Below are 15,598 nucleotides of genomic sequence, written 5' to 3'. Positions count from 1 at the left end.
CACCTGGAGGGTACCCCGCCTCCCCAGGGACAGGAAACAACTAGGAGACCAGTGCTTAAAAGCCTCCTCCCTCTTACCTTCTCCAGTTGTTTCCTGTACCTTGGAAGGCAGGTGTGGATCCGCGCAGGGAAATCCCAGAAGCCTTTGGTTTTGTTCACCCTGCAGTGAATTGGGGGCGTTTCCAAGGCCGGGGAACACTCCGTTCGGTCTCGGAGGGGCAGACCGGCAATGATGACGTCAGACACTGCGTGTGAGGCGTGCGTCTGACGGCGGCCTCAGAGGAGGCAATACAATTTAAAGAGGGACGTCGGCGTTCTCAGGAACATGCTCTGCCGACTGACATCTTGTCCCTGCAGCTGGAGAGTGATTCCCGCAAATCTACTGACCCCTGTCGGTCTTCCAGCCCGGTAAGCCTCTTCTCTCTCAAGCCTTCTTTGTTTTTGGCTTTCTGACACAGGGTGTTCAGGTGGGGGTCTCTTTCTCTTGGTGACAGCCCTCTATGTGTGGGTTTTTTTCTTGAATTAAAATTGGCTCGTTTACTCTGTTCAAGGGCAAGGGAGCTTAAAAGTGTGTGGAGAGCCGTCACAAAATTTATTGCCCCTTATGCAAAAGAGCTCTTTCTGCCTCATGTAAAGTGTTATGTGCAAAATGTACTGATAAGATTGTGTCTGATGAATCTTCCTCACTGATAGATCATTAATAAAAGAGGAAGTTGGAGCTGCTATTGAAGAAAAACTAGGCCTCCTAGGCCAACCACATCCAAAGCCTAGTCTTTTCCACCTGAAGAAAAGGATTCAGATCTGGCAGGGGGTGAACTATCCTCAGATTCTGGCTCCAGTATCTCAAAGGATACGTCAGGTTTGCTTGTTATGCTCTATTGAAGAGACAGAATCTCTTCAGAAAAATATTAGGGCCACTATACTTCTTGAAGAATCAAAAGAACCTTTGTTGGTGCAAGACCAAATGTTTATGGGGTTGGCGGACAGAAGAAATAGTCTTCCCTGTTCACAATATATTAAAAAACGTATCCTTTATGAATGGAAAGACCCAGAGAAAAGACAAGCTACATCCCAAGTATTTAAAAGAAAGTACCTGTTTACAGATTCCTCTTCCTGGAATAAAATACCTAGGATAGATGCCCCAGTGGTGAAAATTTCTAAAAAATCTGCATTACCATTTAAAGACTTAAGTCTTCTGAAAGATCCAATGGACAAAAAAATGTGAGTCTCTGCTTAAAAAAAAAAAATTGGAGTTCTCTACTGCTGTTCTACGCCTGGGTATTGCAGCTACATGCATGGTTCGTACCCTGCCTCTATTGCTTTCCCAATTAGAGGAACACATTCAATCAGGCACTCCCAGGGAAGATATTTTAGCCTCTATCCTGATTCTCAAACGGGCATCCAATTTTCTAGCGGACGCTTCTGCGGATGTGGTGAAACTAGCATCCAGATCAGCAGAACTTTCTAACGCCTCCAGAAAGGCCGTCTGACTTAGAATGTGGTCGGGTGATTCTGTTTCTAAGTACAGGCTCTGTTCTATTCCGTTTGAAGGTGATAGGCTATTTAGAACAGCATTAGATGATATGTTGGAAAAGGCCGCTGATAGAAAAAAGGGTTTTCCACAGAATCCAAGTTTTTCCACCAAAAACTGTCATTTCGGGCCCAGAGACGTCCTAGATTTGACCAAAAGAAAAAGATTCAGGCGCCTGGCAGCCCACTAAAGAGAGAGGTGGAAGTTTCCTTTTTAACCAAGAGAAATCTTCTCGTCCTTCCTCCCAATGACGCCAGATTCCGGTGGGGGAGAAAGACTAAAAAAACGTTGTCGAAACCTGGGAAAACATTCATGCATCTCCTTGGGTATTATTGGTGATAGAATCAGGTCTCCAACTAGAATTCGTAAAAATTCTTCCCAGCAGATATTGGGTAAACATAAAACTAAAAGACCAGAAAGTAATGGATCTCCAGATCGCTCTACTTATTCAGAAAGTCCCGATTCAGGAAAGGGGATTCTATTCTCCGATATTTCTGGTGGAAAAAACCGAATAGAACCTTCAGGGCAACTATCAATCTAAAGACCCTCAACGAGTACATAGTATACAAAAGGTTCAAGATGGAAACAGTGAGGTCCACTATCCTTAACAAGGAATTGTTTTATGGCGACAATAGATTTAACCAACGCATACTATCATATCCCAATCCACAAGAAATACCAGAAATATTTAATAATAGCAGTATGGTTTCAAGATTCCCTTCAGCACTTTCAATTCCAGGTTCTACCCCTTGGCCTGAGTTCAGCTCCAAGAGTTCAACCTCCTGATAGCAGCCCCAATAAAAGAAGCTCTATATGTGTAACTGCAGGTTGTACTAGACTCTTTATCAAAGCTTGGTTGGATACCCAATATTCAAAAATCAAACTTCATTCCTGCCCAGGAAAGAGTGTTTGTTTTTGGGAGTTCTAAACTCCCGCCTCATGTCGTCCTTACTTCCAATGGAGAAGCAAGTCTCCCTGAAGCAGAGTGTAAAGGAATTTTGTGGACAGAAAGGCTATCTTTCAGACACATCATGACCATCCTGGGCCTTATGACCGCCTCGATTCCAGCAGCCAAGTGGGCCCAGGCTCATACCAGAACTCTACAACCGTTCCTATTGACAACATGGGACAGAAGACAAATATCCTTAAACAAAAAGGTGAGAGTCCCATCTGCAGTAAAACAATCACTGAAGTGGTGGTGCAATCACAAGAATCTTTCACGAGGTGTGGAATGGCGTCAGACGCAGCAGATAATAATTACGACGGACGGAAGCAGACAGGGATGGGGAGCTCATCTAGAAGATTCGGCAGCCCAAGGAATTTTCCCAGAAAATTCTAACAAGACATGTAAAAATCTTGTCAGACAACACCACGACGGTCTCATATATCAACAAATGGGGGGGGGGGGGGGAGACAAAAAGTAGTTTTCTGGCGACAATGTCGCAAAAAATATTCTTGTGGGCCGAACAGAACCTGGAATGTCTGACTGCAATTTGTGTAAAGGGAAAAGAGAATCTACTGGCAGATTTTCTGAGCAGAGAGATTAAAAAAAAGGAGTGAAGCCTTAATCAGTCAGTCTTCAACACCATCTTTGTGAAGTGGGGATCTGGATCAAATCTTGCATTGTCATGTGCTATATAATAAAGGATATCTCTCCTCCGGTGGGGTTGACGGCTCATTCCATTTGGGCGGTGGCCACCTCCTGGGCGGAGGGGGCTTCGGCTTCACTAGAGGAGATTTGTCATGCAGCTACCTGGTCGAGTCCCTCGACCTTTTTCAGACACTACAGACTTGATGTATTTTCGAACAGAGATCTGACCTTTGGCAGAAAGGTGTTATCTGCTATCACCCCATAATTGGGTTCTCTGTTAATCCTCCGGGTGGTGCCGTTGTGGATGTGTGGGGAAAATATGAGAATTACTTACTGGTAATTGGATTTTCCTTTAGCCTCCTCAACAGCACGTTTTTTTTTCCCCCCACCCTTTAATTTCTTTTGAGAATTATGTTTTGACTATATATGTCCAATTGTTTTTGATTTGGTCAATAATTGCTTATATTGATATAGCAAATATCTTATAATAAACTTTGTTCTGAGTAAATTATTTGTTTATTAAAGGTTTTTGCAAGGTACATTTCTTAAATTCAGAAAAGTATGAATACTTATTTCAATGCAAAATGTCATAACAATAAAACAAGAGTAAGGATAGTATACAGAGCATTAATTTTCATGCTAAGTATCACAATTCAAGTTCAGTACATTGTATAACCTAAATGGTTGAACATAGTGTTATCAACATAATAATTGAGCGTAGTCTGTTGTTCAATTATATAGGACCGAAGTCTTTATTAACAGTTCAATAAACTTTGTTCTGGCATCTATATTTGTGTCCTAGGTTATTAACTGGAGAAGGTAAGAGGGAGGAGGCTTTTAAGCGCTGGTCTTCTAGTTGTTTCCTGTCCCTGGGGAGGCGGGGTACCCTCTGGGTGGTGCCGTTGTGGAGGCTAAAGGAAAATCCAATTACCGGTAAGTAATTATCATTTTTAACGGACTGTCTAGACATTTCTGGCAAATGAATTGGGTGCAAAAAAATCAGCTGCATATTACAGTACCAACAAGTGGATGAAATGTTAGCAAGTATAATCCGCATGCTATGGGGAAAATATCTGCATTGTAAATTGACCCACATAGCGGCTTTTAAATCTACAGCATGTCAATTTATCCTTTGCATAGGTTGAATTCTATAGACCCACATGTAAGGCCTAGTTCACATTTCAGCAACTTGGTCAGTGATTGTGAGCCAAAACCACGTGCAGGTCAAAAGCAGGATAGCAAAGCGTTATACTAATTTATAATGCTGTGTAACACTAAGAGACCTGAAATTTATTGAATTACACTGAAGTCAGCAGAATGGGTACTCTCACTGCCACACTTACCTTTCTGGTGTGTGTCTGGCCTATCTCTGTGTAGCCTCAACTCCAGGTTTTGGCTCACAATCACTGATAAAAAATCAATGACCAAATCACTTTAGTGTGAACTAGGCCTAACACATGCAGACTTTGTGGACCTGTCATGGATTTGCTGCAGATTAGCGTCAGAAGATACTGCTGTGGAAAATCTGCCCCATGTGGGCGTACCCTTAAAGTATAACTGTCATATATATATTTTTTTTAGTATTGGATTGTGGTGATTAATATCTCCTTGGTGGCCCTATTTCAACTTTTCACTGTGTATTCAATAACCCCTTAATTCCACATTTTTGTCCCCTGTACTGCCTCCTTTTACCTGTGCTTAAAATAGGGTTGCTAGGCATGGTCCATCTATCTGTTGAAGGACTGAGGACGCAGAAGCAGGCTGCGTGCAAGGTCAGATTACTGACTGCCAGGGACTGTAAGTAAATGATTAAAGCCAGGTCCTCACCAGCAGCTGATAACAGTGCCTGGGCTGTGTGCACTTCTCCCTGTCCCTGCACTTGGCAGACGCTCCCTCACTCAGCAGAGCTGGAGAATGCAGAGTTGAACCAGCGCAGACCAGGGAAGGGAGATCTGCCGTCTGCTCAGTGTATAAATGAAAGCAACATGTGGTAAGAGGATCCCTTTGTGCTGCAGGAGATTAACCCTTTAGGGGGAGGGCTCTGGTTACTGACACTTTTGGGGGCTATTGTTACTGGCTAGTGAGGGCAGGCGGGATTCGCCTCAGGGTGAGGGCAGTGGCGGCCATATTAACTGAATAGTAAAATTGCAGTTTTATGCAGACTGGTTGCTAAGGGCTGAATCTTATTAAATATGGGGTAAGTCAGTCTAATAGTAACTGATTCTGGAATATCATGTTATTAGTAACTACATATATGAAAATTGAAATTGGGGTCTAAGTGTGACAGTTATCCTTTAAGCTGGAAGGTTCGCACATGAAGTTTTAATGTATTTTTTAAGCTAAACGCAGGCTTGGATATAGAAAAGAGAAGTTTTTCCTTTTATAATTTTCCTTTCCTTTAGATCTATTCCTGGCTTTGGCTCCTAAAGTGCATCATAACTGCACGTGTGAATTCTGCCTTAAAGGAGCATCGCAAAAATCGCTAATCTAAATGTCAGTGTATTATTTTTTTTATTTTTTTCATTTTGTTATTTTAAAATTTTCATTTATTCCATTATAATGTAGCTACACAAATCAGTGTTTGAGTTTTAGGCATAATGCTCAAGGAGTACTGCTTACAAATCTGCATTTATATTACAGCATAAATATGTAAAGGTCATTACATTTTTTTAATCAATATTGTGTTAGCATATAGACTGTGTAATCAGAGTATTTTCTATTTCACACTAAACCCAACTGAAAATGCTATTAAACAGCATTTAGTAGAATTATTCAACATTTGGCATGGCTGAACACGTTTAAACAGTCACTTATTTGGTGTCAAGTCTGATCTAATTACCCTTACCACATGCTTCTGCAAATGTTATCCAATCTGACTAGAGTATAATCCATAATGGCATTACATTTCATGTGGCACATTCACAATCTCACTAAGCGTTATTTATGTTACAGCCAGTTCTGTTTGTGAGTCAGAATTCCTAGTCTAGTCTATAATATAACTAAGATTCTTTATATATCCAGTGTTAATTAAAACAGCCATTAGAGGCTCGGTTTGGAGCCTCCGTTTCTTCACAAGGCAAGAATAGTTTAGCATGTAGTGCTGTTGCTGTTCATGCCCTCAAAATAACGCCATAATGAAATTCTGATAGACCCCATTTTAAATCCATCATTTGCCATTGGTATCTTTATGACAGATTTAGCTGAGCGCCATGGTTTCAATTGTAAACGGAAGCCAGGACACAGATGGAAATATAGTATAAATATTTAATATCAAATATTTTATATATTGGTACTATATTATGCTATGTCTAAATATGCTGAATTTTCCGTTTTTTACATTTCCAATTTTTCCCCCTTGCTCTCCCAGATCATCATCATTTTTTTTTTTTTTTTTTTTTTTTTTTTTTTTTTCCTGCTCAGACATATTGAGGGCTTGTTTATTGCAGAACAATTTGTACTTTCTAATGGTACCATTTAATATTGTGTACAATGTAGTGGAAAAGCTGGTGTTCTCTGTGCAGTAAAACTGCCCTGTTATCTTCATTCTCCGGGGTAGCACGATTATAACAATACCACATTTATATAGTTTTCCTTATGTTTAATACTTTTCTTTTTATCGCCATATTCTGACCCCATACATTTTTTATAGTTAGATCTACGGAGCTTTATGAGGGCTCATTTTTTTGTGGGGTGTTCTGTAGTTTTTCTAAGTACCATTTTGGAGTATGTATGACTGTTAGATCACTTTTTATTCATCAGAGGTGAATCCTATTGTCATAAGGGTGTCACGACCTATCACTGACCCTGTTGTGCCTGGGGTTAGAAGGTTGCAGCGGGTGACTACTCACTCGATTTCAAGGGATCGCTCCATGACCCAGTTGTAGGAATGGCTTCCGGGCCAGGTTTTCCCGCTTTGGTTTGCGATCCTTTTTGTCCCATTTAGGAATCGGTAGCTTTTCCTTTCAGCTGTTCTGTCAGCCACTCCCAGCTACTATATATTCTCCGTTTCTACTTCCCTTGTTGCCAGATATAGACCTTCCTTCCAGATTTTCTCTTCTAACCTCTGGTTGTAGTTGCTGTAAAGTTATTGGAACAGTTGGAACTGGTGCTGTTGGATCTCCGGTTCTCTCCTGTTTGTTGTCTCCCTTCGGGGATTGTATTTGGTGTTAGTGTTGTTTGTCCTTTCCCTGTTGTTACCCTAGGTGTCAGTGATGAGGACTAGTGCTCCCACCGCCCTATTCACTGCCTAGGGCTTCTTTCAGGGTAAGCCAGGGACAAGGCACGTGATCGGCGTACGGGTGAGCAGCCGGTCTAGGAACGTCAGGGCAGCCAGGTGCTAGTGCTAGGTGAGTAAGGGGTCACCACTCCTCCCTCTCCCTAGTGAAGGGGTTCTCCCCTTCCCTCCCCTCTGCTCCGCACGTCTGTTACCTGCCATATCAGACATGATACATATGGGATAAATAAGTTTACATTTTAATAGTTCGGCCATTTTGAGCCGTGGCAATGCTTTTTTAAATGGTAGATAACCGGTCCCAGCAGTTGAAACCCCACCTTTAAGGTACTTATCTCGTATCTTGTGGATAGGGGATAAGTCGTCCTAATGATACAGTTCTAGAACAGCACACTACACCACACATGCTCTTTCACTCACTCCTTCTTAGCTAGGTGTATGCATGCTTCCCTGTGGGTCAATCCAAAGGGCTATCCACAGGCTAACAAAGCCGGATCCAGTACTCTAAGGGACCCCACCCTTACCTGCTGGGACTCCTACATGTGCTCAGAATATTCACACCCACTGTGCAGCAACTGCAGGGGGTACCACTCTCAGGTATTTTGCAGCCAAGCCAAAACACTGGTGTACACATAGTAGATTACAATACTAAATATAACCGGATTCCATCAACAGGACAACACAGCAGCTTTTAAACTGAACAGTTTAATATGATTTAACAACAGTACATACAAGTTACAGAAGGACAATACAAAGGGAGGTAAAAGAAAAAGGAATTACATAAAAACTACAGTGTAAACTCCCATCCCTAAAAGATGTGGTTCGGGTAATCCTGCCAGAGGAGCTTGGCATTCAATTCTTGTAGTCCTTTATCTGGGGAGCTGCGATTCAAATTTTATAGTGTAGCTTCTCATTCGCACATCTACTTGGGTTTCCCTTTCCCCCACACACACATTTACTTGGGTTTTTAAAACATTCCCAGAGAAAGCGCACCCTATAATGTTATCAGACGTGTCCTGCCCTCCAGCCAGTCCATTTAGTGGCCAGAGCTATATGGTTCTAGGTTTAATTTTCAGCCTCTTCAAACAAAGGCAAAATGGAGCCTAATAGTCCCAGTAACTCTTTGAAACATTGAGCATGAATATTTAAAGCACAAAGTCTACTACAAATGTCATATTTTTTTCACAAACCCCTTTGAACACCCACAAACATAGGACGCATTGGTAACAATGCAGATGCATATACCAAACTAGTGACACCGATAAAGAACGCACTATATATATATATATATATATATATATATATATATATATATATATAATGGTAAAAATTAAGATACTTTATTATGATGCCCAATTATAAGGTATTGACACACACCACAGATGAGGCAGCAAATACGTGGTCATAAATGACACAATAATGGCAGCAAGAAAGCAGGACATACATCCATACAGCACACATGCAACAGGTCAGCCAGTTTCATAGGTACATAGCAGCACAACACGAAACACGTGTTGTGGTTGTTTTGAGGCGCCATACTGGATCTGTATTATTTGTGTGTGCAGTTTTGTATATCAGTTTGGATATATGTCCTGCTTTACTTGATTATATCTTGCTGCCATTGTGTCATTTATGACCACGTATTTGGTGCCTCATCTGTGTGTGTCAAGACCTTTTATACTCGTGTTTTAATCGTGCATCATAATAAAGTATCTTAATTTTTACCATTATATATGTAGAATGAGTTCTTTATCGGTGCCATAAACCCATTTGAGTTAAACACCCCCTCCCCCCCAACAATCACATTCAGATTGCCCCCCCCCCCCCCCTTTCCTTCTCCGAAAATGTAACTTTTTTATTTTTGATATTCAATTTATGTCTGAAATATAGTTGGAGCACAACTCAGGTGACTGAAGTGAATTTTTACCCCTTAGTGGTATAACTAATTTTAGCCTTGAAGGGCATCTGTCAGCAGATTTGTACCTATGACACTGGCTGACCTGTTATATGTGCACTTGGCAGCTGAAGACATCTCTGTTGGTCCCATGTTCATATGTGCCCGCATTGCTGAGAAAAATTATGTTTTCATATATGCAAATGAGCATGTAGGAGCAACGGGGGCGTTGCCGTTACACCTAGAGGCGCTCTCTGCACTTTGATTGGTAGGGCCAGGCATGGTGGCGTTTTCACTGCCTGACACTGTCAGTCAAATTGGAGACAACGCAGAAGCTGCAGAGAGAGCAGAGCCTCTAGGTGTAATGGTAACTTCCCCATTGCTCCTAGATGTTTATTTGCATGTATAAAAATAAAACTTTTCTCAGCAATGCAGGCACATATGAACATGAGACCAACACAGATGCCTTCAGCTGCAAAGAGCACATGCAACAAACAGGTCAGACCGTTTCATAGGTACAAATGTGCTGATAGATGCCCTTTAAGGATCAGCAACATTTTACCCACATTTTGTGTGTTCCAGAGCACATGTTAGGCTGCAATGCCCAAATGCACATATACTGTACTACCCACACTGAATCTGCATCACAAATATGAAGACAGAGTATCTGCAGAAGTACAGTATCTGGTCCCCAAAGGGTCGTACATCTAGATTAGGGGCGGGGAACCTCTGGCCCGCAGGACCATCTCATGTGGCCCCCTGCCTGAACACAATGAAAATGATAATGACCGCTTTCATTATGGGAGGCACAGGAAGATGAGAACAGTGCTGCACTGGCTGTCCTCACCTTCCCTGGTCTTCTTCTGGCCCCACTCTGTGACCTGACACTTAGTGTCAGAAGGTATTGCATGTAGACGCGCACTATGACCTGACGCTGTGCGCTCTCAGATCACAGTACAGTGCGTCGGGAAGAAGAGGGTAAGTAAATCTGCCGAGTTGCAGCGCCATCCGGAGCTGGAGAGGTAAGTTTATTTATTTTTTAAACTTCTGATCTGAGGTCTAATGCTGGGGGTCTGATAGGGGCTGATCTGATGCTAATGGAGGGTGGGGAGGGTCTGATAGGGGTCTTATCTGAGACTGGGGGGTCTGATGAGTGTCTGATCTGAGGCTGGGGAGTCTGATGGGGGTCTCATTTGAGGCTGGGGGGTCTGATGGGGGTCTCATTTGAGGCTGGGGGGTCTAATGGGAGTCTGTTCTGAGGCTGGGGGGTCTAATGGGAGTCTGATCTGAGGCTGGGGGGGTCTGATAGGAGGCTAGGAAGGGTCTGATCTGAGGCTGGGAGGTCTGATCTGAGGCCGATGTAGGCTGGGAGGTATGATAGGAGGCTGATGGAGGTTGGGTGCAGATCTGAGGCTGAGAAAGGGATAAAGGCAGGGACAGTTGCGAAGGAAGAGGCAGGGAGAGTGAAAGCTGGGTGAGCCCCTTTCTGTACCCCCCTGGGTTTAGCTTGGCTGCCATTAATGCCAAATACTAAATATATAACATTCTGAACTTAAAAATTAGACTGCGGGACGTGGCTTGGCCGGGGATGTGAGCGGCAGCAGTGTGTGCAAGCTCCCGCCAAGTATCCTGAAATTCTCCTCCGTGGGCTTCCAGCTGCCTTTCTGGGGCCAATTGTCACTTAGATAGACATTATTGTCCTGCCTGGCCTGCATCCCTCTGCAGAGGTCCCATGGTCGAAGAAGCCGCAAAAAAAGTGTAAGGAGGCGGAAGGAGGTGCCGAGTGCGGTGCGCAAGATGGCGCCGGCACACTCATGTGTGAGGAAGATGAGCAGGGTGGGAGGTGTGCCGGCAGCAGCACAAGCTGTTATGAGCTCCAGGGCATCACAGAAGATGCCGGAGATGAAGGGACCCTGCATGGAGGAGGATCTGGAGGTGGAGGAGTCAGTCCAGGCAGGGGAGAAGACCAGTGCAGGAGGAGCCCAAGCTGGAAGTATGGAGGTTGGTGTGGCAGGGGCAGAGGCGGCAGTTATGGCAGAGGAGGAGGGGGCCATATTCCCCCAGAATGCAGAGCCAACACTGAAAGATGTTTTCCGGGCAGTAGCCCAGTGTGGAGTGGCCCTGACATCACTACAGCAACAAATGGGGTCCCTGAAGTAAGAGTTCTCCTTTATTCGACATGACCTGCAGAAAGTTAATGAAAGAATTGTGAAGGTGGAGGGCTGTGTCAGTGAGATGAAAGATAAGCTGCCCCCCCTAACCAGACCATCCCGCACTCATGAGCAGCAGATCTCCGCACTGATAGCAAAGACTGACAATCTAGAGAACCGCCTTAGACGTAACAATGTGCAACTTCTGGGGATCCCTGAAAAAGTCGAGGGACAGGATCCTACATCCTACTTTGAGAATTGGCTTAAAGAAGTTTTTGGCACAGAGGTGCTTTTCCCATTATATGCGGTTGAATGGGCACACAGAGTTCCCACCAGACTGTTGCCCCCGGGAACGCCTCCACGTCCTGTTCTGATTAAGTTACTTCACTACGGGGAACGGGATGCTATTCTGCGGGCTGCCAGAAACCGCCTTGACATTATCATTAATGGGCGAAAAATTGCGTTCTTTCAAGACTTTTCTTCAGAAGCCCAAAAGAAGCGGAGCCAGTTCTTGGAGGTCAAGCGGCAACTTCGTTCTTTGCAAGTGCCATATTTTATGATGTACCTGGCACGTCTGCGGGTAGTTTCTCTGGGATCTGTCCATTTCTTAACTGCACCGAAAGATGCGGCTAAATGGATTGACCAGCACGAACGACAGCTGCGACAGGAGGAGAGATGATAGCCGTCCGTTTATTTCAAGTTTGCACTCTCTGTTTTCACTGAGTGACCTGTTGGGACGTTATCCCTTTTTTTATATCCGGTTTCATGGAGGACTTGTGCCTCGGCCTGTTAGATGATGCTATGCAGGCACGATTTTTCGGTTCTGGTTTTTATTTTGTTTCTGGCCGAGGCTAGGCATTCCCTACCAGTGGTTATGGATGTGATCGGTGCCTTTGGGCGCTACTCCGGCTTCGTTATAAATTGGAGCAAATCGTCCCTTCTCCCTGTGGATAATGTGGATGACGCTGTGATTTATGCTCAGACCGGACTTCAGGTGGTGAGTGAGTTTAGGTATTTGTGGTTAGTAGTGTCTAGGAAACTCACAGAATATGAGAAGCTGAATTAGTCCCCCCTCATAGGCAGATTTAAACAGAAGATGCATGTATGGTCTAAGCTGCCGCTGTCGGTAGTGGGCCGGATTAATCTTATTAAAATGATCTGGATGCCACAGTTGCTTTATTTGCTACATAATTCCCCTATATGGTTGCCTCTCATGTTTTTTCATTTGGAGAGGGGGCTCGGCACGGTTGAGGCTGGATACACTGCAAAGGAGTAAAACTGACGGGGAATTGGATCTTCCGTATCCCTGGGTGTATTTCTTATCCGCTCAACTACAGCATATGCGGGGTTGGGAAGGGGGAGGGAGATATCCAAAGTAGGTTTGCTGAGAAGCTTTCTGGCAGTATCTGATTTATATAAAGCATTATACGAGGCAGATAAGCTGAAGATGTCAGGTCTGGTGTTCCCTACGATACTTCTTCTGCATAAGACGTGGTGTAAAGTGAGAGATACACAAGGTATAAAGGGCGTCACGCAGTATATTTCGATATGGGATACTCCATGGTTGCCGCATCTGGGTTCCCTGCAGGGTATGGGGGGTTTGCGACACAGGGGAATCATTAGAGTTCACCAGCTTCTGGATAATAATGTTCTGAAAACTTGTGAGCAGCTTCAGATGGATACTGACTTTTATAGGTACCTGCAGCTGCGACATGCCTTTCGGGCTGACCATAATGACGGTATGATGTGCACTGTACATCAAAACAAAATCCTTGCCATTATAAATCGGAGGAACTCTTCGACAGGAGTTATTTCCCTGCTTTATCAGGCTATACTGGACTTGTTTTTGCGGTACTACCCAGTGAATAGTAGGGAAAGGTGGGAAGCAGAGGTGGGGCCTTTAGAGGAAAACCAGTGGCAGGAGATATTGGAGAGGACTCCGCAGCTCTCACTCAGTGAAGCCCATAGGTTGTCACAATTGTACCTGATCCATTGGGTCTACAAAACTCCCCAGTTTCTGTTTTGTATCAGACTCCATTCGGATTCAAAGTGTCCTCTATGTGGGGAAGAGGGTGCGGGTATGTTACACATGCTGTTGTCATGCTTGGCTCTGGAGGGCTTCTGATGAGCTGTATTGCATCTCATTAATTCCTTATATGAGGTTACATTGGATGTGACCCCATTCGTCTGTGTATTGGGATATGTGGAGGACCTGCCAATCACTGAGCCCATTAAGGTAGCAGTGGCCAGAGTGTTATATATGGCTCATAAACTGATTGCCCAGCAATGGCTAGACAGTGCAGTCCTAGCAGGATTGAATATATAGCCAAGATTAATTGGCTAATCAATCTAGAGTGAGGGGTTTATAGGAAAAGGGGTGCTCTGGCTAAATTTGAAAGGCTCTGGAGTCCCTGGATTGATGCCCCCGGGCTGGCGTCTAGGGAACTCCAGAGATATCATCTGGGATTGGTGTGAAGAGTACTGATGTCTGATATATACGTCCGGCTCTGTGGTTGGTGGTCTCTTGCGAGGCCTAGGGATTTTTTTTCTACTATTTAATGGAGAAATGTTGTGCCTAATAACAAATGTAACTTTATTAATTGGATCAATGTTTAAATCAAATGTATTGATGGGAGTTGTGGAGAGGTGGAGCATGTATTTGTCATATTGAAATGATGGTGTTGTCAAGCGGTGAGAAATGTGGCGGATGGAGAGCATCTACAGGTTATTATGTGGGGGGAGGGTATGGGGGTTTTGGGGTTTCTGTATGTAAAAGTTTATAAAATGTTAATAAAAAAAGACTTAATAAAAAAAAAAATTGACTGCTATGTGTGGTCAAAATGCACCTGTACTATATGTAATATATAGCACAGGCACTATTTTGTGCTGCAAAAATACAGTGCATTTTTTTTTATTAAACCGCAATTTATGTAACTTACTAAGACCAAATATAGCAGTCAAATTTTTAAGTTAAGAATTTTGTATGGCCTGCGAACAATGTTACAAATATCCAAATGCCCCTGGGCAGCAAAAGGGTTACCCACACCTGATCTAGATGATGGTCTTCCAGTAGACCACCTGTAGTTTTTCATGTATATGGGTTACACTGACCAGACATTTTTGTGACTGGTATTTTCACTGAGTTTTTAGTATCTTCCGGAGTTCTGTATATTGGTGACATCTGTAAGTGGTCTAGATTTCAGGAGTAGAAGTTTTCAAAATCTTCTGTGTGCTTGGTTCTTTATATGTATCTATCCTGTAAATATGGATACATATTGAAGAGAGAGAATAGAAACCTGAAAGGGGAGATGAGAATAGTTTGACATTATAAATCCTTGCAGGTCTTTCAGTGCTTAAACCACTAGATGGCGGTGAAAATCATGTATAGCTTTTATATGATAGGGAAATCTAAATGCGGACAAAAAGTAAAGCTGTATGTTCTAATATGCTAATTACAGGGCCTGTAGTATAGACCTCTTTACCTAGTATACATGCAGTTTTATGAAACCACATAATGACCAATTTGACACCTTTTCATGCCAGTCTACCTGCTGTAGTGCCCTAAGTTGTTATAAAAAATTATGATCTCCAGATAATTTGTCATCTGGGTTTCATTATGCAACCCTTTGGGGAAAACAAAAATTGGAGGGTCCTCTCTAAATAAAATTAAATGGGGGAGTTACGGGTTCTAGATATTGCTAGAATATTATCGGGATGCGTCATCAATATCAGATCAGTGGGGGTCAACTGTTCTTAGCAGCTGCCTGGCACTGGAAATAACACAGTGGCCCAGAAGATAGTTAATATCTAGAACATGGAAAGTCCCTTTAAAGAGCCCAGCCTCAATATGATCAAGCTAAGGAAAAGAGGAAACCAGACAACCTTGCAATAAAGGATAGATGATCACTAGAGTTGAGCGCAGTGGCGTAACTACCGGGGAAGCAGGGGAAGCGGCTGCTTCGGGGCCCGGACTGCCAAGGGGCCCGGCGCCCAGCTTGTGTGACAGTTTATTTTCAACTTAAATAGTTAATTAAAATTATCGATTCTCATCAGGGCCCCTGGATTAACAGCAGGCGCAGTGGCGGCGGCGGCGGGCCCCCCCTAAATATGTTGATCGGATCATGCTCACTCTTTGTCTTTATTCTGTGACCTCCTGTCTAATCTTATCTTACTGTCTCCTGTCCTGAAGTCTGCGCAGCGTG

This window comes from Bufo bufo, chromosome 1 (genome assembly GCF_905171765.1).
Source record: "Bufo bufo chromosome 1, aBufBuf1.1, whole genome shotgun sequence".
Taxonomy (NCBI): domain Eukaryota; kingdom Metazoa; phylum Chordata; class Amphibia; order Anura; family Bufonidae; genus Bufo; species Bufo bufo.
This window is presented reverse-complemented; position numbering follows the sequence as displayed.